The sequence below is a fragment of the Melitaea cinxia genome, chromosome 12 (assembly GCF_905220565.1).
Source record: "Melitaea cinxia chromosome 12, ilMelCinx1.1, whole genome shotgun sequence".
Taxonomy (NCBI): Eukaryota; Metazoa; Arthropoda; class Insecta; order Lepidoptera; family Nymphalidae; genus Melitaea; species Melitaea cinxia.
The window spans coordinates 8,290,282-8,316,945 of record NC_059405.1 but is presented as its reverse complement, the minus strand read 5'-3'; the positions used below and the strand labels follow the sequence as shown (position 1 = coordinate 8,316,945).

General features: G+C 35.4%; 1 long non-coding RNA gene across 1 annotated transcript; it reads left to right on the top strand.

Moving 5' to 3' along the window:
* Positions 1-1,302: 1,302 nt before the first annotated feature.
* LOC123658467 lies at positions 1,303-26,664 on the top strand. The gene is made up of 5 exons (XR_006743880.1): positions 1,303-1,490; positions 6,077-6,083; positions 7,289-7,295; positions 10,341-10,343; positions 26,654-26,664. It is a non-coding gene; the product is annotated as an uncharacterized LOC123658467 (long non-coding RNA).

The following is a 26,664-nucleotide window of genomic DNA, read 5'->3' as shown; positions in this document are numbered from 1 at the left end:
TTGTACTTTCTTTTAATATTACTTAATTCATTATCTCACAGTGCAATGAGTATTGATGATTATTACGCACTATAAGAATAGACCCTTATTATAAAACTATTATGCTATTTTTAATTTTAATAAATTAATAAATCTGTGAGTAGCTCAATCCGCTACAATGGAGGAGAAGTCTGGCCTTTTCGCCGAGGCCAGCCTGTCGCTGGAGGGATCCTGTTGCCTGCAGATCCGGGACCCTCTAATTAAAGCGGCTGAAGGTTCCCTCAGGGGTTTTGGTCGGTATTGCACCCCCAGGTGCTGAAGCCGACATACGGTCTAGGAATGCCTACCCGGGCATCCTGGATATCACCCGTAAATGGGTTCCCCTGCGATGCCAAAAAAAAGCTCAATCCGCTATCTATCGTTGAAAGGAATACAACCCTTTTTTTTTTTGTTTTTTTTTACGTGGGGAAAATCCATCATGGATACCCTCCAGCGCGGGGGCGCCAGAGGGTTATGTCAGACTCCTACTGACTAAAAACCACCACGTGTGAGCAGTCATCCGCCTGGGTGGGGCGAGAGGGGTCGCGCTAGCATTCGCCACCTCGCCTCAGCGGTGGGCCCGGACAAAGCTTCTGGGCCCCGGCATGATGGTGGGGTGGCCTCGCTCACAACAAGGCCACCCCTCAGACGTATGGGGTCGTGTCGTCCGGCCGGCCGAAGTCCCCCGACTATCGGCCGCCGACCCCACTATTACGAGGGGGGGAGGAGGTGGGCAAACCGCCTTCTCCTTGCCCCCGTACGTCTGCGCCGGAGTGGGCCAGCAGAGGCGTCTTCCTCTCTGGCCCGCTCCGCGGTCTCCTTCTGCGTCATTACCTCTTCGCAGAAGGAGACCACCGCCTGCCACGATCTCTCGCTGTCAAGCATGGCCTTTACGACACTCGGCAGCGAGAGATCCCGTCCGAGAACCGCTGAAAGCGTGCGCCGCTGCGGTTCCCAAGTGGCGCACGCCTCCAGCGTGTGGAGCGCCGTATCTTCTGGCGCTCCACACTCGTGGCAGGCTGGAGTCACCTCCCGTCTCGCGATTTGGTGCAGGTACTTACCGAAGCACCCATGTCCGGAAAGCACCTGCACCAGACGGAAGGTCAGCGGCCCGAACCGCCGCCTCACCCACTTCCGGAGGATCGGCTTCACTGCGTCCACCGTCCACTGCCCGGGGACTGGCGAAGCCAAGTCCTCCGTCCACCGCCGCAACAGGGTGTCCTGTGCCAGCCTCTGCATGCGTGTGAGCTCCTCCCACGTAGGAGACTCCCCCCGGGATCTCCTCGCCGCCACAAAATGATATGTTTCGGCGAGGATCTCCGCCTGCAGTTCCCAGGGGGGATCGCCGGCCAGCACGCACGCCGCCGTCCAGGACACCGTCCGGTAACCGCGTATCGCCCTCGTCGCGATGACCCGCTGCGGCCGTCGCAGCTGGATTTTGTTTGCGTGACCGAGGGCGTCCGCCCAGATGGGTGCCCCGTACATGGCCATACTCCGGATGACCCCGGAGTACAGCCGACGGCAATGGGCACTTGGACCACCCACGTTCGGCAGCAGCCTTTCCAGTGAGGCGGCGGCTTTCACGACTCTTGGGGCTAGCTCTGCAAAATGAGCCCCAAAAGCCCACCTCCCGTCCAGGGTGAGACCCAGGTACCTCATCTGGGTCCCCACCCGGACCGAAACCCCATCCACAGTCACCCGCGTACCTGGACGGGGTCCCCCTCGAGGCCCGTGGAACAGTAGGGCCTCGGTCTTCGTCAGGGCGACTTCCAGCCCCAGGGCTCGTATACGGCCGACCACAAGTGTTGCGCCAGCCGTGGCCAACCGCATTACTTCCGCGAGGTCCCTTCCTTTAGCCACGACTAGGGTGTCGTCGGCGTAGCACGAGACCCGCACACTTGCGGGCAACGTGCCCCGAAGCACCCAGTCGTAGCCGATGTTCCACAGGAGCGGTCCCAGCACTGACCCCTGTGGAACTCCGCACGAGACACGACGTCGCCGCAGACCGTCGCGCCCTGGCAATAGGACCTCGCGACCCTGGAGGTAGTCGCCCAGCAGCGTCCGCAGATACAGAGGCACTCGGTGGTAGCGGAGTGCCTCCAGTATCGTCGCGTGTGGTAGGCTGTTAAAGGCGTTGGCGATGTCAAGCGAGACAGCCAACGCCTTCTCCCCGTCGCGGACCGCCGCCTGCGTCCATCTTTTAAGCCAGAGCAGGGCGTCTAATGTGGACCGCCCCGCTCTGAACCCGTACTGGGCCTCGGATAACCCAGGCTCAGTTCCCTCCAGGTGCCGGACGACACGGGAAGCCACAACTCTTTCCAGGAGTTTGCCCGCGTCATCCAGCAGGACGATGGGCCTGTATGCGGAGGGCGAGTCGACGGGTCGCCCCTCCTTCCGCAACAGGCACAGCCGTCCCTTCTTCCACGGCTTCGGGAATCGCCCAGAGGCGAGGCAAGCGCTGAACAACTCCCGAAGCCGGTAAAGGAATACAACCCTGTGTTATATCGTGGGTATTAGTAATACATTGCGTGTAAATCGGTTAACCTATATATATATATTATGTTCCTTTAGTAGCAAGTAGTAACGGATTGACTTTAACATAACCTATCGATCGTAGCGTGTTCGCGTGACAGTATTGTATCATTGAAAACTCTACCTTTTTGTATTAACGTATACACTAGGTCTGTGGCCACTGTGCCTTGTGTTGTAATATTATTATGCATTATACCTATTCTACAGCTGATTATTCAGGTGAATGAATCATTTTTTTTTATAAAAAACATTAATGTTTATTTTTATTATTATTTATATTTAAAATAGTATTGGTCGTAAGTAGCTTTTTTTTTACAATTTTATTTAAGTTTATCATTAAAAAATATATGTATTGCGTGTTTAATACCGACCTGTAAATATTACCTTGAAATTTTTAATCGCTACGTGTAAAACAATAAATAAACCGTTGTTGGCATTAAATAGTTCCACAAAATCATTAAGTAACTGACCTCTAGTTACTGTGCGCCAGATCACTGATATGATTTTATGATCTCTCATATGATTTTTAATCTAATATTTTTACCATAATTTCTATTAAAATATACACGCTATTAGAATTTTACGAAATATGTTAAAAACAAAAATTCGTTTTGAAAATACGTTTTATTCTTTAATGTAATTAATAACTACATTAAGATTTTAACGAGAAACGGGAATCTTAACGGGGAAAGGAAATCAAACCTTTACAATACACTTAAAGAAACTAAAATACTAATTTATGTTTATATCGAACGGGAATCAAACCTTTACAATATACCTAAATAAACTAAAATACTAATTTATGTTTATATCGAACGGGTATCAAACCTTTACAATATACCTAAATAAACTAAAATACTAATTTACGTTTATATCGAACAGGAATCAAACCTTTACAATACACCTAAATAAACTAAAATACTAATTTATGTTTATATCGAACGGGAATCAAACCTTTACAATATACCTAAATAAACTAAAATACTAATTACGTTTTACTTAATAACTTTTTACTTTTAAATATTCCATTGTACTACAAAAATAATCCAGTGCAATACTGCTGTGCGTGTAAAAGGTAATAATACATCCAAAACTATGCAAATTGAGATAATCTATACATATAATAAAAAAATTGTAGGAAAGTCAAAACTGTACATTGAATATTTTTTTTAAAGAATACTTGGAGTGTGATCTACAATCAATACCGAAGCCAAAAATATAGTTTTTAGAATTTTTGTCTGTTTGTCAGTTTGTCTGTATGTACCTATGTTCAGGATAAATACAAAAAGTACTGCATGGATTTACTTCAAATTTGGCTCAAATATTATTAAGAAGTCGGGTCAACATATAGGCTACATAATATCACGCTATCACCTATGGGGAACGAGCAGTGAACCTTTATTTCTTCAACTCATTCTGTAACAACGTGTAATCTAACGACGCATATTTGAATGTTGTTGTTATTATGTTAGTAACCATCTCATAAGCTAGCTTCACACTATAAATAAAGACATTCTGTAGTATATTTAGTATCAGCATTTTTCACAAAATTCTATGAACTAAATAAATTTAATAAATAGTATGAAAGAGTGAGAGGAGCTAAAACGGAGGTAAGTTGATACAGCACACATTTCTCGGGATTTAAAAACGCTAGCGAGTTGGCGATTATGGCTAATTTGCCATTTCCGTGACCCGCCAGCGATCTCGGTAGTCGTTATCACTATTGTAAAATATTAGGTCTGAAAATCGATGAAAGTAACTTCATAATCCTCATTATAGCCTCCGATTAGTTTCAATATCTATTTTATCCTAACTATTCAATAACATTTGTCATCTTAGTAATCTGAGATAAGAATTTAGAATTATTGTGTTGTTTTACGAAGTTATATCGGTTCAAATGTAATAACAACCTATTTCTTTTAAAGTAGGAGAGTTAAAACAGCTGTTCAACTCACCTTGTTTGCATTTTGCTTTACTTTGGCGTTTTGTTTTGCGATTGTTTTGTTTTATTTAGATTTTTTTATTATGGTATATTTAGGGTTATGCTTACGGTAAAGATATGCTTATCATAACAATATATGATATCCCAGGAATTGTTAAAACTTTCTTTGATTGTTTATATTTGTCTTAACCTGATGATATTAGATTGTCGAGCTATTTGAAGTTACAGCTCTTAACGGTTATCCAACTCGAGAGCCTCTAAATTTAATCTTGGAGGATACTTCTACTGTAATCAGTGTAATTTCTGCTACACTGTTAGCAGTGTGTAGTCTGTATTTTATACATGCCCATGATAACTTTGGTTCAAACTAATGACTATTCTTCTATTTTGAACAGATCATCTGTAACTTGAAAATACACTGGCTGTAGTAACATCCAGTGTATTTTCGCTAGAAATATTCGACATATACCGAAAAACGCAGTTATAAAAAGTGCACAAAATAGATGAAAGGCTAAGTCAAGTGAAAGACGAATTATCATCAATTGAAACAAGATAAGATAATGTTAAGTTTATTCTTTGATAAAACATTTACTTTGAAATGTGTGTTTTAATATCGAGTTTCTCGGAGATTTGGAACTAAGTCACCTATTGCCTTTAAGTTGAATTTTTATAGGCACAAAGGAAATAACGGCAGGTTTTGTCATAACCGTTAGTTAGTTAATTAAACGAGGTTTTATTTGGTATAAAATACGTTACATAATATCATTTATTTTTAAAGGTTAAGGGTCTTTATCTAAAAACTGTATCAACTCTCTTCGGTCTCTCTTACGTTAAAGTATATAGTATTAAAGAAATATAATGGCGTCAATTTTATTTAAAAAATATATAGTATTAAAGAAATATAATGGCTTCAATTTTACAACAGTGCATAACGGTTACTCCCTTTTTCTCAACACTACAGATTAAAGATTATATAAAAGTTTTTAATACTCATTACTGTTAATATATTTTGTCTATGGCTTAAATATAATTAAAATGTATAAAATCACGTGAGCTCCTCATTCACGTGAGTTTAGGGTGCACGCGAAATGTTCGTGCATGATACTGCGATCTACGGGCTTTGGGAAAGTTTATGTCAGTCAGTGTGCTTCATTGCGACAGTGATGTCATTTATGATCAATCAAGGGACTGTCTCATCGTTTGCTAGGAAAAGTCTAGTACATATGTTACTAATTATAAGCCTTGTTTATATTCTTCATTGCGCTTAAAAAATTTGTACAGATATTCATATTAAGTCAAATTTAGTTAGCAACGGTGGACTTATCTCTAGAACAGATCTCTTCCAGCCAACCTGTGATAGTGAGAACTAATATTACATAGCAGGCTAATAGAGTGCAGTAATGTAGACAATATACAGATTCTTCAAAAGTAAAAGCTAATGAAATAATATTCATAACCTCATACCATAAACATATATAACTTATATAAGAATATACACATAAATATTACATACATAATATACATATTATGCATTACACAATAAAAGGAAACGTTAATGAAAAGATATTTGCGGATTAATTTGAGTGAGGAGGTGTTGTTTCAGCTTCATTTTAAAGGTATAGATAGAAGGACTAAGTTGGATATATGTATTTAGGTAGTTTGTTCCAGAGCGATGCACCATATACCGAAAAAGACTGCAAGCGGATTTTGGTGTTGCTTTTCGGTATGTCGAGCATCGTAGTGATGCAATACTGCCTAGAACGCCAGCAAAATATGCCCAGTGTCTATTTCATACCAACAAATAAACTACAATTTACATTTACGACGAGATAAGGCAGACGAGATAACTTGAAGTTTGGTGGTTAAAATCTGATGTTACCACAAACTTTTTTCTGGCGGATATCGTTACAGGTCAAATTAAGTATTTATTTATTTTGACTAAATTCTTGCTTACGTCATCAGATTGCTCCGGTATTAATAAAAAACTAGGTTCTAGCCCGTGTTGAATTATATTATAAATGAAGTACAGACACTCAAGCTATTTATTTTCCTTCTAATATCTCTTCGACTTCTTATCAAATCCAATCTGTGTAAAACTATCTTACGACTGCTAAACATAGCGTAAAATTTTTCTTCTGTTTTCATGTAATAAGTGTTTACTATATTGATACATTGTAATTTTTTTTTATCTCTTGGTATGAACTATTTAGAAACACACAAATTCTATGCATATGTATATAAAAACTATATCAGTGTTTAAGTTTATTTAGACATTTAAAATGTCAATCAGAAAATCAATCAACAATAAATTAAAAGTATGCAGAAACGTTGACGATTGACATTGTGGCCTTAGCCTGGCATACACAAAAAACACATTGTAATTTAGTATGACTAACCTACATTGACATTTAGTCATAGCTACTTTGATATTGACCTTAGATTACGTATGGTAGATTAATATACTACTATTTATCAGAAAACGCTGTGAACATTCGACCTAAAGTCAGCACCTAAAAAAGCCTCGCGTGCCTTAGTGCGAGGCCGTAGTAAACGTCCGCAATACTCACGCTATACTAGATACAGCACTGCTTTTTAATTTGTGATTATAATGAAATAAGTATACAATTTCAACGTCGTTGCAATTTGTTATGTATATATAGTGAGTGAAATGGGTGGATATTGAAGGTGGCGGAAGAGAGACGCCATAACCGTAACTCACCACGCTGCAGCAGTGACGTCACGCGCAAACTATTTATGCCCCAGCGCGCGATTGATAACTCTCGATACGTGTTATAGTGATTACGTTTAACAGTTTTAACTTATTTGTGGGTTTTTTATAAATCAATGTATTTGTGATACAAGAAGGTTATTATTATATTATATTTTTGAAAAAATCTTTGTTAATTTAAGTGAAGATTAAGTTAAAAATTACCCAACAGAATTAAAAGATTTTCCTTTATGCGCGATGTATGTATGCATTACTTACATGGTTATAATTATGCAATAAATTGTCAAATAATTGTTTTTTTTCTTCTCACAAAGTATAAAAAACAAAAATTAAAAAAAAATGTAATAAAGACAACAGCAGAAGGTATTTTCGCTTTCGATTACTTCCAGATTACGATCAAGGTAGGGAATTTACAATGGAACAGGAAAATTAAACATCGATACAGAACAAAATGTACATAAAAAAACATCAAATAAAAAAGCAGTATGATAGCCTTTTTGTGAACTATATATGTACTTATAATGCTATTTCTATTTGTAACATTAAGAAAATCTACACAGTTCTCCAAATGACGTAATCCAGAACAAAGTTCTTATTTCGTGGAGTGTAGAATCCAATAGATCTGAGATGAATGAGAGTGCAGCTTGAATCCGACGAGCTTTATTCCGTTGATTAAGACGTATTATTGCTCTGAAGAAGGAAGTTTCGAAAGAAATATTATGTACAAACTAAATTTATTATACATTGTTTAGGTAATACAAATTTTTGTTAGTATATATTCACGTTGAATATCTTATGGATTGATCATTAGATACTATTTATAATATACTATTTGTAGTTAATTTAATACAAGAATTTTTATCTATACTTTATTTCCTGAAAATGTTTGTATGATTTGTAACTGGATTTTTAACCTACACGGCACTCCATTACTTTTTAGGCTAAAGATAATTTAAAGTAATTCGAGGGGTGGTCGTCTAGAACAACGAACGAAGGCATTGTCTTTATTTCAATTGTGTACAGGATCTTAAGAATAACATTTGTTTATGACTACAATTTTAATTTTCTCTACACCGTTTTAAAATTTTATAGTAATGTTAATTTAAAATGTAATAACAATGGCCATTTGTAATCAAATAAAATATAATAATTTGCTGCAGCAAACACAAAACAGACGGGATTACATTCGAGTAAAGAAAATTAAATTAAATTTGAAACACCTGTCACGAAATCCCTTTCATTTGCGTTTCGATTTGATGAGCTTGAAATATTCCTGCTGCTGTACATTAACTTTCTCTTATTCGCATGTACTTGGTTGTAGTTTCTAATTTGAATAATGTATTAAAGTAAACGGTTAATTTTAATATGACTAAGGACGTTATGTTGCATATGCACATACTTACATTATGAAATGGGTACATTTTATTGTATTAATTCTTATTTAATTTGATTCTTTTGATTTTATATTAACATATAATAATATAGAGAAGCAGCTTAAAACATTGATTTCATAAATGTTTTCTCAATACAAGTAGTAGTCATGCACAAATAGTCACTGTTATATTATAATTTATTTTTAAAACACGATAGCAACTAGTATAAATATATAAATAATAATCATATATATATATATGTACTAGCTGACCTGGCGAACTTCGTATCACCTTATTTTTTTCTGAAATATAATAATAACATAATATATCAAAATAAAATATAGCCTATCTTTTAAGTTGGATCAAACTGCACACGGTGTGCAAATTTGACTAAAATCGGTTAAGTAGTTTAGGAGTCCATTGAGGACAAACATTGTGACACGAGATTTATATATATTAAGATATGTGTAGATAATATAAATATATGTAGGTATGTATAGACAAGTTGCCCGTATTGTAAATTCTCTGTTATACATCGACGAGGCAATTTTTTTTTGTATATAATTATAACTAGGTCGGCCGCTTATAGCCATCTGCCACACCAGAAGCAGCGCAAACGTGTTGCCGATCCCATCCCCTAATCCCACTAGGAGCTCTGGTTACTTTAGTCACCAACAGGAACACAACACGGCTTGAAAGCAGTATTATTTAACTGTGATCTTCTGTAAGTTCGAGGTACTACCGTAGTCAGGCTGCTCCATATTTTGAGCAGGAAATTTCCTGCTGTGCCCTACCTCAGTGCAATTAAATATACTTTACACACATTATTTACATGAGTTACATATTAGCTTACAAATTTATATTTTAATTATACTAAAATAAGTCATTGAGACTGGATTCAAACAAAATCATTAAAATCGGTATCGATCTCCTAGTATTAGTATACAGATCATGGTTTACTCTGTGTAGCTCGTACCAAATGCTATCCGACACATCTGGCGTACGTAATTTCGTTATAGGGAAAAACTTTCTTAATAAGAACGTTGCTCACTTTTCACCCATTCCGCTCTATTAGGATAAATTCAATAACTCACGTCTTATTTAACTAAATATTTATATTTATGGCGATATTGATTGTAAGTGCTATAAGATACTGTTGTTATATTTATTAGTTTATTATATTATTCAAATGTATATTATATATATGTATTGCTTGTAAGTATTAATGTGTAGATATTTGTATGTAAGTTTATTACAATGTAACTGCACCACCTACCCGATCTTCAAATAAATAGTATTCAATCCTAGTTCGGGTTGTCTGGAAGAAATGGCTATCTAGCCATAAGACCGCCTCTTGTACTACACATTCTAAGTTGTCTGTATTATTATTATTTTATATTTGCATACTGTGGTGTACAATAAAGAGTAAATAAATAAATAAAAATATTTCTACAAATAAATAATATTGGAGTGTCTGTTTGTAATATGAAAATTACCGCTTTTTACTAAATGCATATGGATGACTGATGATGCACATGGACACAGTACATATACCAAAATATATTTTTTTTATAATTTTTGTCTGTCTGTCTGTTTATTCCGGCTAATCTCTAAAACGGCTGGACCAATTTTGACGGGACTTTCACTGGCAGATAGCTGATGTAGTAAGGAGTAACTTAGGCTACTTTTAGGAATTAAGCAACAACTTATTTTGTTAAATTCCACGCGGACGAAGTCGCGGGCACAGCTAGTAGCTTTATATAATTGATTAGAGTGAACGTTATTACAAATACAACTAAATGTTAACTTGTTCAGCGCAATCTTTAAGGAGTGAATTACGATATACAATAAATTTTTAATTTTAATTTATCATTAATTATTTACATAATTCATAAATTTCTAGTAGATTAGTTTGATTTTGTTATAAATTAATTTAATTATAATTGTATTATAGTTGGTATGATTAATTTTTAATGTTGTATATATCTGAATTTGTCATCTTTTAATTATCTTTTAATTATTTATTATTTAATTGATAATTGTATAAAATGTTTCTATTCGTACATGTTTACCTAATTATTCAATTTACCACTGTTTGAACTATTTATATTTCTGTGTGTATCGATTATTTCTTATTAATGTGTGCTTTTTAGCTTATTAATGAATTGTTTACTATTGGAAACTTTATTGGTTTATTTATCAGTTTTATGAGTTTTTTTTTCTTCTTTGTATTATTGTACTATTTCCTAAATAAAACAAAAATAAAATAAAATAAAAATAAAAAATTAGAATTTCAACTACTGTCCAATATTGTTTTTAAAAGCGTGCTAATTTTTGCTTTCAATAAAACAAGGAACCTGGTCGATAATAAAATATTGTTTCAAATTTTCGTGACAACTTTTCCATATTTTCTGTTATTATATACGACCTTACTCCATTTTATATATAGATTAAGCAACGACAACAAATCACTCCTCATTGCTTAATTATTTATTTAAGTTAAAAAAACTAAAAAAATGTATACATATTGTTTTCTAATGTTTACGCGAATTTTACTCATTTAATAAAACACTTTTTTCGGATTTTATCGCGGTTTATTGTTAACTTTTGATTCCCGACGTTTCGGATACTTTACAGCAACCATGGTCACGGGGGGACTGAGGTGTCAGACGTCCCAACGTTACAAAGTTATTCGAAACTACCCGACATACATCAATATCTTATATAGTCCTATCTACGCAGAATGTGCTAATTGAGTCTTTAATCTGTGGTGAATTATGCTTGGTTTTTGATTTAATTATATTAATAATGGGGTCCCAAGCAGGTGGTAATTGCCAGCCATCTTCTCTATTGAAATTTGGATGTTTTTTACATGAACGTGTGAAACCAGCCACCGTCGAACGAGTACCTGCTGTGCTACCTTTTATGAAAGGGGTCACTGACAAGATTGGCTTCATCTTAAAGCGAGCTTCTATAAAAACTTTTTTCAAGCCGCCAAAAACGATAAGTCAATTTTTACCATCTGTCAAGTGTCATATACCCTTACAAGATGCAGGAGTATACAAGCTTGATTGTGACTGTGGTCTCTCTTATATAGGACAAACAAAACGATCGATCAAAACTCGCGTTAAGGAACATATAGCTGACTTAAAACATCGTCGCTATACTAAGTCCGCAATCTGTGAACACAGTCTAGACACAGCTAGCCATTATATTAGATTCGATAAACCACAGATCCTCGCAAAAGAACACCGATTCCAACCAAGGATGATCCGTGAGGCTATTGAAATTAAAAAACATCCAAATTTCAATAGAGAAGATGGCTGGCAATTACCACCTGCTTGGGACCCCATTATTAATATAATTAAATCAAAAACCAAGCATAATTCACCACAGATTAAAGACTCAATTAGCACATTCTGCGTAGATAGGACTATATAAGATATTGATGTATGTCGGGTAGTTTCGAATAACTTTGTAACGTTGGGACGTCTGACACCTCAGTCCCCCCGTGACCATGGTTGCTGTAAAGTATCCGAAACGTCGGGAATCAAAAGTTAACAATAAACCGCGATAAAATCCGAAAAAAGTGTTTTATTAAATGAGTAAAATTCGCGTAAACATTAGAAAACAATATGTGAACCAGTACGGACTGGAAATCGCAAATAAAATTCGCCGCCTGGAAGATCTTATGACAAAGCGCGCAAGATTTATAACATCATTAAATTTCTTGAAGAGATGCAGAGACCAAAATCTTATCCCTACGTGTGTCAAGATTTCACCAAAAAACGACATCCTAGGGAGCGCAAAAATCTTAAACCAGGCGAGTAAAAAGTTATTACGGACGGTGATATATCAAAATCGTTCCAATCTAGCCGCCTTAGAAAAAGAAATAGGAGGGGTGACCGCCGCGTTAAAGATAGTTTTAACGACATTTGATTTTGATAATTGCATAAAAACTCTGAATAAGCGCGAAATGACAAAATATGATAAATGCAAAAAACGACAAATTTTAAAATTCGATAAGTTAAACAGCAAATCAAATGTCATAAACAACAAATCGAACACCACAGACAATGACAGCTCACGCGCGGTTGTCAATCTGTCAAAATGTCATTTAGATGTAAACACAATAAAAGTTTTGGAAAAGGGATTAAATTTCGCTGTTACACCTCGCAAGATACCCTTCGAAGAAATTATTTGTAACGTTGAAGACTGTCTGTCGAAAAACAATATAAAGAAGGAAGATTCGGAGGCTATCAGACAAGATATATCGTCAGCATTACGACGAAGTTCTGTGCCGAAACTAAATCTTCCCCGCGAACAATTAAAAGCCTTATTAAATCGACGAAACAGACGTGAATTAACGGTTCTTCGTGCGGATAAGGGTAATGCAACGGTTGTGATGGATACGTCAGATTACAATGATTAATTCAACAACTATTATCGGATGAAAGCACTTACACAAATATCAAAGCCGATCCAACTAACAAGGTTTTGAAAATTACTACTAATCTAATCAAAAAGTACTCCGAGTCGTTGAATCTAGACGTCAAATCTTTGATTCCTTCTTGTCCAAAACCACCTAAGCTGTATGGTTTGCCAAAAATACACAAGGCTGATGCTCCACTCCGTCCAATTGTCAGCCAGATCGACTCACCAACCTACAGACTGGCTAAATATGTTGCCCATGTACTTTCGCCACTGCGTGGACAAACCAGAGCACATACACGGGATTCGTACCACTTTGTTAATGAGATCAAACATCTACATCTCAGTGACAATGAAACTATGGTTAGTTTTGATGTGCAATCACTCTTTACATGCTTACCGGTTGAAGATTGCATTAGTATTGTGTCAAGAAAGCTGAAGGAAAATGACATGCCGATAGAATATGCTGACCTTCTCAAGCATTGCCTTACATCTGGCTACATGTTGTGGAATAATCAGTTCTACAAGCAAGTAGATGGCGTAGCGATGGGTTCACCAGTATCCCCCGTTGTTGCCGACATATTTATGGAGGACTTCGAGGAAACTGCTCTGCGTACCTCGCCCATAACACCCAGGTTCTACAAACGGTATGTAGATGATACTTTCACAATATTACCATCTGATAAAGTATCCATATTCTTACAACATCTTAACTCCATAAATTCCAAAATTCAATTCACAATGGAGTTGGAGGCAAATAAATCTTTAGCTTTCTTAGATGTATTAGTCATCCGTAATCCCAACAATACCTTAAGCCATACAGTGTATAGAAAGCATACCCATACGGATAGGTACTTAAACGGCGAATCACACCATCATCCTACACAGTTAGCTACCGTGGGTAAATCTTTGTTTCAGAGAGCACGAGGGATCTGCGATGAGCGACACCTGGAGACCGAACTTCAACATGTCAAGCAAGTACTGCGAGACAACAAGCTTCGGGTACCGCGTCCTCATCGCAGTGAACGTGTGAAACCAGCCACCGTCGAACGAGTACCTGCTGTGCTACCTTTTATGAAAGGGGTCACTGACAAGATTGGCTTCATCTTAAAGCGAGCTTCTATAAAAACTTTTTTCAAGCCGCCAAAAACGATAAGTCAATTTTTACCATCTGTCAAGTGTCATATACCCTTACAAGATGCAGGAGTATACAAGCTTGATTGTGACTGTGGTCTCTCTTATATAGGACAAACAAAACGATCGATCAAAACTCGCGTTAAGGAACATATAGCTGACTTAAAACATCGTCGCTATACTAAGTCCGCAATCTGTGAACACAGTCTAGACACAGCTAGCCATTATATTAGATTCGATAAACCACAGATCCTCGCAAAAGAACACCGATTCCAACCAAGGATGATCCGTGAGGCTATTGAAATTAAAAAACATCCAAATTTCAATAGAGAAGATGGCTGGCAATTACCACCTGCTTGGGACCCCATTATTAATATAATTAAATCAAAAACCAAGCATAATTCACCACAGATTAAAGACTCAATTAGCACATTCTGCGTAGATAGGACTATATAAGATATTGATGTATGTCGGGTAGTTTCGAATAACTTTGTAACGTTGGGACGTCTGACACCTCAGTCCCCCCGTGACCATGGTTGCTGTAAAGTATCCGAAACGTCGGGAATCAAAAGTTAACAATAAACCGCGATAAAATCCGAAAAAAGTGTTTTATTAAAAATGTATACAAATAAACCAGAATGCAAAACATAAACATCAACAGGTTCAAATTGTCGTTTAATTGAAGATCCTTCTTATTGAGAGAAGCTACTAAACCCATCTATTAAATGTCAATTAGCAGTTTGGTAAAAGTCTAGTCTTGTGGCCCTTTTGCCAAGACATTTAACAACTGCCTTTTGCTCAAGGTCCTACGAGCCTTTTTTAAGTGCTGACAAGAGAGAGACGGAGGGAGATAAATTAGGTTAGGGACAAGAGAGAAATTAGGTGTGGCGTAAAGTGACGACGACGCGTTGGCGCAACGGTCACAGCACTGGCTTGTGGCTATTGCGCTGGCGGTTGCGGTTTCGATCCCCGCACATGACTAACATTTGCAATGGCTATACGGATGTTTGCCATGATCTGAGTGTTTTTGCAGTCCTCGTGGGTCTCCCCACTGTGCCTTGGAGAGCACGTTAAGCCGTCGGTCCTGGTTGTTATCATGTACACCTGATAGCGATCGTTACTCATGGTAGGAAATATATCTGCCAACCAGCATTGGATCAGCTCTAATCCTTCTCCTTCATGTGAAAAGCGGCCTATGCACAGCAGTGACATATTACAGGCCGAAGCGATGAAGCGTAAAGTCACCACATCTAATTCATTTGATTTATTTTGCAAAGAACATGCGAGACCCTATTTGAACTGTGACCTAAGATCAAACGCCATTAATTGTCTAAGTGGTGCAGTTTACTATGTGTAATCTAATCTAATTGATGATGAGGACCCTCACGTGCCTTCTGTAAGGTCTTCTTTGAATAAGAACTTGGCCTAAGGTCAAACATCGGGCTCTCTATTTCAATTCGCTATAGTGGAAACGTAGTTATTTTAAAGTTGTTTGAAGTTGGTGGTTTTAAATTCTTCTTTGATATTCTAGTAACGTTTAAATCAGCTTACTGAGAACGATGAAGGTACCATAATTAAGGCTAGCAGTTCAATCCCATCCCGTGTATAGTAGAGAGGGTTAAGACAAGCTGGTTTCTTCGCGTTGTTGTAGGTTACTTTGAAGGGCTCTCTGATCATCCTGAAACAAGCTCCCCAAGCTACAAGCGGAACGAGATAAAGAAGAGGTAGGAGGTTCTTTACAATAGTCGTGATAAATTTTATTTATTGAAGACTGATTACTTTAATATTAAAGTTAGTAAACTTCTAATGAAACTAAGGATGATGGGTGGAGGTGGGTTGTGCTAGGTGTGTGTTGGTGGGGTGGTACGCAATGGGGTGCCTTATTGTGATTGGGTAGTCCGTGGTGATACGGTGGTCAGAAATAAGTGCCATGGTGGTGGGCGGTGCGACGGCCCGTGGAGGAAACGTAGCTGACCGAGTGACACGATTATAAATAATAAATTGTACGTTTTATTTAAATATCTACATAAACTCCATAAGAAAAAAAATTAATTTAAATCCAAAGAATTTTACAAAGTTACTTAAAATCCGCAGCAGAGCACAGCGGTTTGAGCTATCTGAATTCTGAACAGGCAAAAAGATTTTTGTCATTCAGTTTAACATATATTGTCTAATAAAAAAGTATTGATATTGAATATTTTAAATATAATTAGTATTTAGAATGAAATTATATTTTAATTGAATATATGTAGTAATAATAATTGTGTTTGCAGGCAAACGAAGACTTCAATTATATCGACAAGTAATACAAAGTAGGTAGACGAAAAAATAGTCAAGTAAATACGTATTATCAAAGATCCAAAAGTTGTAATCAGATCTGGATGAAATTTAAATGTGACCACATGCTAAACATCGGCTTTCGATTAAATTAAAAATCATCAAAATCGGTACACCTAGTAAAAAGTTATGCGGATTTTCGAGAGTTTCCCTCGATTTCTCTGGGATCCCATCATCAGAGCCTGGTTTCCTTATCATGGTACCAAACTAGGGATATTTTCTTTCCAACAAAAAAAGAATTATCAAAATCGGTTCGTAAACGACGGAGTTATCCCCGAACATACATACATACATATATATATATATATATATTATTATATATATATATATATATATATATATATATATATATATGTCATAATATATTATATATATATATATATATATATATATATAATCTCCTCCTATTTTGAAGTCGGTTAAAAAGTAAAATATATCCTAAATTTCAAGCTCTTATACAAAATAGATTTTTTTTATTATAATGTTTGTTATTACTACTATGCCACTATTTAACTTCTATTACCAGTAAAACATACGAATACAGAGATAGAAAGGATATAACTCTGGTTTGATATTCATATAACACTATCGTTCAATACAACGCACGTCGTGTTTATTTTTTATTGATTACCAATGAATCAGCTTTGCGACATCACAGATATGATAAGTGTTTAAGTAATTGGAAATATGTTATTGATCGTTATGTTCTTTTAAAATACGTATGTTAAATTATGTATATAGTTCAATTATGGTATGACGGTGAAAGAACAAAAAGGAATAAAGGTCACGAAAGGTCAAGGAAGAATTCTAGCGAATGTTTTGTTAAATTTGGATTAAAACAATGCTTTAACAATTTATGGTTAAAATTAAATTTTACAACTAATAAGCTTTAAAAATAATATAAAATATTAATAAATACCTCATTGTACTCGTAGACATAATAATAATAAATATTTACACAATACACACACGGTCGTCTGTTCCTAAAGTAAGCAACTTAATGCTTGTGTTATAGGTAACAGTCGACTGGTATAGCTACATATTGTTTTTTATCGATAAAAATACTTATAAATAATACATATATAAATATATAAATAAATATTTTTATTACACCCAGACTCGGGGTGGGAATCGAACCCACAGCCCTCGAAGCAGAAAGCAGGTCACTACAAACTGCGCCCAAGGGTTAGTCAAGACATAGATCCTTTTTGTATTAATACGTATTATGGTGAAATTTTCGTCAACATAAAACCACAAAAAGTTCGAATAATATCAATCTCTCGCTGATTGTTTAGAGTTTTCATCGTCCGTTTACTTTCAAATTTTCTCAAAGGAGAAAATTGTATTTACTTATCGCGCTTCGTTTACTTACAAGGTATTTAGGTTCGTGTCGTCTTTTCTCAGTTTTGTGTTTGGAAAATGGAGTTTCCTTGTTCGAAGATGAAGCGGAATACTCAATTGATTCTCCAAGTAGAATTTTATTAGCCGTTTTGTTTGTAATGCAGTTCTCTTTACAAGCTTTTAATACAATTGCTTCTATGTTTCCATACTTTTTATTTTTATTTATATATTTTATGTTAGGAAATAAAATTATTTTCGGTTTTAATGGTTTCACGATTTAAAATGTCTTTCAGGATAATACTAAAATTTTGTTTCTATATTTTATTATGATTATATTAATTCATAACAAAATGTTGGTTTTCAATTTTATTATAAAACTAAAACTACTGATAAAAAAAGTCAAAAGTGATAGTCAACACATATATAATTATGTATGCATAATCACTCTTATGCTGTGCGTGTGTGTACTCATGTGCTGTGTGGCTACGGCACTAAAGAATTTAGCCACCCCCTCTCTTCCCGTGGGTGTCGTAAGAGGCGACTAAGGGATAACAAGGTTCCACAACCACCTTGGAACTTAAGAAGCCGACCGATGGCGGGATAACCATCCAACTGCTGGCTTTGAAATACACAGGCCGAAGACGGGCAGCAGCGTCTTCGGTGCGACAAAGCCAGCCCTGCGGTCACCAACCCGCCTGCCCAGCGTGGTGACTATGGGCAAAACACATGAGTTCACGTTATTTTTGGCGTAAACTTGTGGAGGCCTATGTCCAGCAGTGGACTGTATAGGCTGTAATGATGAATCACTCTTATTAGGGTATAAAGTTTTAAAAAGATTTCTTTTGTTTTCGTAGGCTGTTTAATTTACTATATTGTTTGTGTTTTTATTCTTTCTTGGTTATACTATATATAAACATATTTACTTTTATTGACACACTAGCTGTGCCCGCGACTTCGTCCGTGTGGAATTTAACAAAAGACGTTATTGTTCGGTTCGCAGAGTTATAAAATGTAGTACTTATAAAATGTTTCATAAATGTACAAAAAAAAAAATAAATAAAAAATTAAAGAGTTAAAAGAATAAAATAATAAAGCTAAACAGATGTTAAAAGAAAATTAGGAGAGTAGGTACAATTAAATATTGTTGAGCTATGAATTTCGAAAACGATTTGTATATTTAGAATACAATAGAAATGGAGAACAATACAATAGGAGTGACCCGTAAGTTCGTTTGTTTCGTTGTGATGTTTACAGCGATACTTTAAACGGTTTCATACCTTTTCTAAATTTATTTCCAACTCAGTTTCACAATTACTTTTAAAAAGAATTCATACAAAAAGCTTTAAAACAGAAAACAACGACAAAATATTTGCACTCGTAATTTTTGACAATATGGCATAGGCGATCAAGTGCTGAATATTATCGTAGTAATAAGCTTTCTTGGTATCATTTTTTTCACTTTTCTTATTATGTGCTCATTAAATTGAACTAAGCTAAAATAACGGTGTATACCCCACTCTGGTTGAAGGTATGTAAAAGGACTAGCTGACCCAGCCACGCGTTGCTGTGACTCAATAAATATAATAGATTGAATCAATTATTTATTTATTTATTTATACTTTATTGTATACCACAACTACATTTTAAACAATAAACACATTAAAAAAAACATTTACAGACTGTGAAGTACAATGTGCGGACTTATGGCCATTTAGCCATTGCTTCCAGACAACCCAATTTAAGGAAGGATAAATTTAATAGAATCTCGAGACAGGGTAGGTGGTGCAGTTATATGATAAACTAACAACATATATATACACACTAATACTTATACAGAATACACATATAAATGCATACATACATACATACATACATAAATACATACATACATATATATACATATATACATAGTACATAACATTATTAACTGATATATAAATAAAAAATAATAATAATTATTATAATTGGCAAAATTAATAATATATATATTAAACTTTGAGTGAAAAACATATTAGAACAAAACTCGTTTTATATCGTCTCCAGTTTAAGATAGTGACTTTTTGCATACTTCTTAAATGCCTGTAGTGACTCAGCCTCTTTTATATATAACGGCAGACTATTCCATAAACTTATAGCTTCAACAGTAAAGGAAACTAAAAAATTTACTTTTGTGCGTCGGCATCTTCAGTACATGACTTCGCAATGTCCTTGATACCGAAGCATCCCTTAGATATGAAAAAATTTTCTTTTAAGTAAGAGGGAGCCTTAGGATCAAATAACACACAGTAGAGCAGAGAAAGAATATGCAGGTTCCGGCGAGAGCGTATAGAAAGCCCATTGAGCTTTAAGCGAATATGGGAAACATGGTCAAATTTGCGGAAGCAAAATATGAACCGGATAGCAAGATTTTTAAGAGAATTTTAGGAGAAAAGTTATTAATTACTTATTCTTTTGATACAATCAAATTAAAATTTTCTAAATTCGTGATATGATTGGTCAAATATATAACGCACCATCTATAATCTAGAAATAGAAATACGGCGCCATCTACCGGATATCTGTGCAACTTAGATAGAAAATAGCGGCGTTTAGAGTTACAACATAACTGATTGCATCGATTCCTTGCAGCCTTATAGACAGACCAGTTAACAGCAGATCGCTCCTTCTTAAAGTAGGTTTAAGAAGGAGCGATCGGTTTTCCGTAGGGAAAGCATGATCTCGTTTAGTCATAGCTTTTTTTAAATTACTATTGAACCATGGAACACATCTATGTTTTAGTTTTACTTTCCGCAGTGGAGCGCGTCGATCAAATAATGCGATAATCTCGCGATCAAAAAAATTGACCATCTCACCCACACTGTCCATGTGCTCAAGCATAGAACAATTAATTTTGGCGACATCATTGATAATGTCATCTTGATTAATATTGTTAAAGTCACGTAGACGAAGAATTTTCGATTTAATTTTAGGTGTTTTAACTTTGCCATTAGGACACCATAACTTCCAGTTTTCTATTGCATCTATAGCATCTGTAATTTGGACTAAATTAGATTTTAAGATAGCCCCTTGATGATTTTTAGAACATAGACTCTTGATACTATGCACAGAAGCAAGCAAAGCAGGAAGGGCAACACTAGAAATTTTTTTTTAAAAAAATTGGCTGTGTGCCTTCATCAAAAAGTGGTGCACCTAGAAGACAAAGTGAAGTGAACATCTTTGAAGTATGTTTAAATTAGGAGCAATTTTATTAAATAATTCCGTTGCCAAATTAATTTTGGAAAGTGATATAAGATCTGTAACAAAATTTCATATTTCGAAAAATTTAATTTGAGACCAATTCGATCCAACTCGTTTTTAATTTTGATTAAGTCTTCAACGACATCGTCCCCTTGACCTCCTATGGTTCCATCATCTAGGTACTATATGTTCAATTTTGATCTTAAATTTGAGATGCATTTGTGGATACCTAGACTAAAAAGAGCTGCACCTAGTGCGTCTCCTTGCTGAACGCCGACACTAGAAAAAATAGTATATTCGCCAAACATAAGGGTAAATTTCTGGAAGATGTAATGAAACTTCGTTAAGTAAGGTTGCTCTGTCTAAAAAATTAAAAGCATTCTTTACGCCAACTTTCAGCAGAATTTCAACCTCATTACTTTTTAAATAATTGTGTTTGCTCGCAAACGAAAAAAAAAACCGACTTCAATTACATCGAAAAGTAATACAACATAGATCGACGAAAAAATAGTCAAGCAACTACGCGTTATCAAAGATTACTCAAAAAGTAGTTATCAGATCTCGATAAAATTTATACGGGACCACATGATAAACATCAGCTTTCGATTAAATTAAAAATTATCAAAATCGGTACACCCAGTAAAAAGTTATTGCGGATTTTCGAGAGTTTCTCTCGATTTCTCTGGGATTCCTTCATCAGATCCTAGTTTCCTTATCATGGTACCAAACTAGGGATATCCCTTTTCCAACGACAAAAAGAATCATCAAAATCGGTACATCCAGTAGAACGTTATGCGGTGTAATTCAACGTAGGTCGACGAAAAAAGCGTCAAGTAAAAACGCATTATTAGATATAACTCGAAAAGTAGTAGTTAGATCTCAAATAAATTTAAATGGGACCGATTGGCACACATCATCTTTCGATTAAAACAAAATTTGTCGAAATCGGTCTACCCAGTCAAAAGTTCTGATGTAACATACATAAAAAAAATACAGTCGAATTGAGAACCTCCTCCTTTTTTGGAAGTCGGTTAAAAAGTACGAGCTGCGTGAACTGCTGCTTCACAGCTTCCTTTGCTTCCAAAGCCAACCTGTATTGGTTGAAATTTTGTTTTTAGGCTATGTGTCTACATGCCAGTTTAGACGCCAGGCGACGAAATGTGGTCCCAATATCGATTGGACGGCTACTACCGTCTTTTTTGTTAAAGGTACATAGTCTTGCACCGTAAATATGATACAAAAAATATTAAATTAAGAACCATATTAGTACGTTTTGGTAAGAACATTTTTTATGTAGCAATCTGTTGAGGTAGACCTAAAAAATACATAAATACGCGCTTTATCTATTTTTCACACAAATAAGTATCCCGCAAAAATCATTGTCGTAATTGATTTGCGATTATTACTAAGACATTCAGTGATTACTCACTATTTTGTGTGGAATTAATTTATTTTCTTTTGTGTTTCTACTAGGCATTTTGTAAGCATATCTTCATAAAGTAAAATTTAACTGTTCTAAAAAATAAATCTAGCCATAATGCTTAAAAACGTATAAATACTGTTTTTATTAAGGTATATTTTGTTCATATGTGTAAATTTTGGTTCAAGTAAATTAATATTTAATTTTCCAAATATTGTCTATCCTTACTTAAGGAAAAAACATAGGACTAAGGAAAAAAAAAAACAAAAAAAAAAAATACAAATAATAACATAGATTAAGTGTATATTGTAAGTAGGCCAAGTAGGCCATAAGTGTACATATACGTTAACTAGACAATAAGTGTACATATATTATAGAAGTACAACAATAATTAAAGTAAGGCGCAATATAATTCTATGTCTTTTTGCATGTAAGATATTAAGTTTAGCATAATTTTAGTCAGTGGACTCACGTCTGTATTAGGGATACTAAGATAGAATAATTAGTTCTCTTAATGTAAGCTGCAGTAGTGTAACAAGTAAACGATCAGTAATAAAACTAAAAATCGGAATAACAAAAGCACGGGCACTATAAGCCTGTGGACATAACTTTATAGATTAAAAAAAAAATTGTCTATCTTATCAACAGCTTAATCGCAAATGTGATAATATTGCAATCAATAAAACAAACACGTGAGGCATATCAGACTTCAGTGTTTAACTCATTTCAGTGAAGTTCATTGTAATTTTGTTGTTTTATTGCAAAACGTTTCTTTGTTATCGATATTGGTAAATATTTTGTGTTATTTTTATTCATACACTCATGTTAAATATTTCACTATTTTTCGATTGTGATTTGTGATTATAATATTTTATTTTAAGGATTTCGTGTATTTAAATAGTGTGTTTGTTGTTCAGAAATGTCTCATCTACTACCGTGCGGACCTAACTGTCAAAACGGGTACTGTTTGCCACATTGTTACTTTCGAAATAACCCGCCTGCGCCGCCACACCTACAGCAGTGGTCGCCACCGCCGTACAGCACGCCTCCGCCTGGATCTCATTACCCGCCACATCTCTACCCGCAACCGAATCCGCAACCGAACCCGCAACCCTACCCGCCGCCATACCCGCCAACGTACCCACCAACGTACCCACCGACGTACCCGCCAATTTACCCGCCATCACACCCGTTACCATACCCGCCCAATAATTATCAAAATTCCGATATGAGTAGGTAGTTAGACTGAATCAGCATCTACTGATCAGAACCGTCGACGTACCGACGACGATGAATAGCAGTCTTAATACCCGAATGACATGAAATTTATGAGAGGTAACCGTATAATTATTTTATATAAAACTGACTACTAATTTTTATTGTTTGTCAAATTTAACAATAACGTTTTATAACATAACCTAAATTTTTATTTTTCTAATATTTCTCACAAAGAAGTTACTCATATAAGTGATAATTTGTACGTGATGTCCTCATAACCCATTTTATTATTGATATGTTAGTAATTTAGTTTTGTATACATGTTGACTATTATTTGTTTATGTTTATTTTTAATAATAAATCGTTAAATTTGTTAAAATGTTTCATCATTTCTTCCTCGTTGATACTTATTGTTGATATTTCAGTAAATAAAACATAATTTAAAAATAACTTCACAGCAGTAGTATTAACAACCAGTAAAGTTTTATGTATATTTTTAATGTGTGATTTCATACTAATCAATCGCGCTGGCGTAAGTACCGCGTGCATGGCATCACTGCAGCGCTGCATTTTTTTAACCCACTTCCAAAAAAGGAGGAGGTTCTCAATTCGACTGTATTTTTTTTTTTTTTTTTATGTATGTTACATCAGAACTTTTGACCGGGTAGACCGATTTCGACAAATTTTGTTTTAATCGAAAGGTGGTGTGTGCCAATTGGTCCCATTTAAATTTATTTGAGATGTAACAACTACTTTTCGAGTTATATCTAATAATGCGTTTTTACTTGACGCTTTTTTCGTCGACCTACGTTGTATTATACCGCATAACTTTCTACTGGATGTACCGATTTTAATAATTCTTTTTTTGTTGGAAAGGGGATATCCCTAGTTTGGTACCGTGATAAGGAAACCAGGATCTAATGATGGGATCCCAGAGAAATCGAGGGAAACTCTCGAAAATCCGTAATAACTTTTTACTGGGTGTACTGATTTTGATAATTTTTAATTTAATCGAAAGCTGATGTTTATCATGTGGTCACATATAAATTTTATCGAGATCTGATTACTACTTTTTGAGTAATCTTTGATAACGCGTAGTTGCTTGACTATTTTTTCGTCGATCTACGTTGTATTACTTGTCGATGTAATTGAAGTCGGTTCTTTTTTCGTTTGCGAGCAAACACAATTATTTTTACGTAGATTTGGCGTAGATTTTCCGCCACCTCTGGTTTCCTATATCCGCTTCTCGCGACGCGCTGTGACTTTTTTCATTGGAGTTATCTGAAAAATGAATGTGATACGTGCTAAAAATATGTAGCGAGAAGTTTATTGATAAAAAAATATATTATTATCAATATCAATTTCAACAGAATTATCTGATAAAGAATAGATTAAATTATTAGTCATGGAAAATATAATTGATTATACTTGAACACAACAACAATACAGAAATTAATAGTTCATTAACATTTCAATTACATGCAAATCTGTAATTTTCTGGTATTTACCGCGACTTAGCATTTCCTATTTTGTGTTTTTATTGGAACGAAGTTCCTTATGGGGCGTTGTGGAGGGGGGCCACCGTGGCCAGCAAAAAACGTCCGTAAAGTTAAAAAAGTGTAAGATTTTTATGTATAGTCTATGCACAATGGCTATACAGTGTCTAATGTATAGTCTAAGTGATGACTGGTATTATTATTGCAGTTTGCTATTATTTTATTATTTATTTTTATAAATCATTGTAAATGAAATAAAGGTGATTCAAAGATAATTTTGTAAAGTAGTTTTTTTAACAAATCGTAATAGAAAATGTATACTTTAATAATTCTTTTCTTTCATCATCACCACCATCACATCAGCCTATCGCAGTCCACTACTGGACATAGGCCTCCAAAAGTTCGAGCCAAAAATGGCGTGAACTCATGTGTTTTGCCCATAGTCACCACGCTGGACAGGCGGGTTGGTGACCGCAGGGCTGGCTTTGTCGCACCGAAGACGCTGCTGCCCGTTCTCGGACTGTGTATTTCAAAACCAGCAGTTGGATGGTTATCCCGCCTTCGGTCGGCTTTATAAGTTCCAAGGTGGTAGTGGAACTGTATTATCCCTTAGTCGCCATTATTTTCTTTATACCTCGAACAAAACTTGAAATTAATATTTTATGATACTGGTGTCCCCGACACCACAGGGTTTTTTATTCTGGTAGTAGGTATAAAGTGATTTCCTATTAATCTTTTATTACAATATTAATTCGTCAAATATTGAAAAAAAAAACTTTAATATTATTTCAATACGAAATCATAAAGAATGAGCGCAAGCTCATTCTTATGATTTCGTATAATTCAGATAAATTCTGTCCATCTTTTTTTCGATAAATATACATATAAATAATACATATATAAATAAATAACTATAACTCGTAAGGTGTAAATGCAACAATAAACATAATATACACGTAATACAACAATAAACATAACAGTAGGAACAAAAATAACAAAGAACAAAATAGTACTAATTCTAAAAATTGTTTATTTAGGTCTTAATTATTTTGCTCAGATCAAAAATGTTTTCTTTTATTTGTTATATCGCTTTTAAATTTTGTTAATTTGTTCTAATTTTCTCTCCATTCTTCTGTAGCTGTCTATTTGTAAGAAAAACGTACTGTTAGTACAGAGAATATTTTATAGATTTAAATTTCTTCTCATCTACAGTATATTGCGGATTTTCTTTGCATAAAAGTGTGATTACGTGTCTAAAATATTTATTACAATTATTAAGATCCCTTGGAAACATATGTTTATTTTTGTTCATGAAAACAAATATGTCAACATTTTATAAACATCCAGTAATAGTACCATTTTTATACATAACATGTTAGTAAACAAAATTGTTTCAAAAAAATAAAATAGCAAGAAGCTGTTACCTAAAAAATAGCAATATCAAAGCTGTATCCAAG